The 1182-nt window shown below is 36.2% G+C and overlaps 1 long non-coding RNA gene across 1 annotated transcript; it reads right to left on the minus strand.

The window, feature by feature from the left end:
- Window positions 1-71: 71 nt before the first annotated feature.
- LOC116014958 lies at window positions 72-535 on the minus strand. Its single transcript, XR_004097517.1, has 2 exons — window positions 241-535; window positions 72-155 (listed from the first exon to the last, which is right to left on the minus strand). It is a non-coding gene; the product is annotated as an uncharacterized LOC116014958 (long non-coding RNA).
- Between the last annotated feature and the right edge of the window lie 647 nt (window positions 536-1182).

The raw sequence follows: 1182 nt of genomic DNA on the forward strand, positions 1-1182 counted from the left end.
GCCACTGATCGGTTTGCTTTCCGAACCGCATAATGGCGGCCGCCAACGCTCGAATTTCCAATTCGATCTTCTTCTCTATCACATAAGCCTCTTGGACCCTGCCGTTCACCGCATCGACCAGAAGGCACTACGCACCGCACCTTTCTTCGATTCCTCTGATTATTGCACATAAAAAAGAAACAAAAATTTAAATCCCCCAAGCAAAATTCTAATAGAATCTTTTTCCATTCGGCAACTGACCTGTAAATGCTCAGAGCTTGAGTGACCTATGATGGTGAACGTTGATCATTTGCGTCAGTGAAGCTTCTAAACTATTGGGCTCCCCGGATCTTACCCGATCCATTTCTGAGTGGCCAGCACTCCTTAATTGCTGATTGGCCAGCACTAAGTAAGGGGGAAAAAATTGTATGAATATTTAAAGCGAGAAGGTGATCTAAACACATACTGGAAATCCCAATGAGCCTTACATCCATCCAAAGACATTAGTGTTTTACATTTCTCACAAAAACCAGAATCATGAACAGAGAATAATATTAAGAATAATTTAAAGGAAACATTAACTAATTTTTTGGGAACATAAACAATTTTTCTGTAAATAAATTACAGTTAACTACTTAACTTTAATTGTCTGAGAAAAAAAAAAAGCAAAACTAAGTCATACAGATTAAAACTATAAATCTGTAATACACTATCAAAGTCATAAAACTTTATAAGTCCGTTTATACAGTTTAATTTTCGTATACAGATTATAACTCATACAGAGCTAGTACTGTAATGTAACCTCAGATTCACATCCTGAGTAATGGTTTTTTTTTTTTTTTTTGGGTTTAAAGATGGGCTGTCATTTTCATGTTGAATAAATATACCTCTGTGCCATTCAAAAGTTTATCTTTGTATTATTAACAGAGTTCATGGCTTTCAAAGTACACAACTATAAGAAGCCAGACAAGAGTGACAAACATCCATCCATCTCCAAAAATATCATCTTAAATCTAAGTGTTCTGATGTCCCATTCTCCACAACTGTTTGAAATGGCAACAATGATTGCAAATGACATTTAACTTCATTCTGGACAATGAAACTTCATAGGGTCAAGACTTCATAGCTTCAAGGGCTACACTTTAAGAACTCGAGTAAAAACTGGGAAGTCAGCAGCTAGACAAAAAGAACAGGGATTGAGGA

Source organism: Ipomoea triloba, chromosome 4 (genome assembly GCF_003576645.1).
Source record: "Ipomoea triloba cultivar NCNSP0323 chromosome 4, ASM357664v1".
Classification (NCBI taxonomy): domain Eukaryota; kingdom Viridiplantae; phylum Streptophyta; class Magnoliopsida; order Solanales; family Convolvulaceae; genus Ipomoea; species Ipomoea triloba.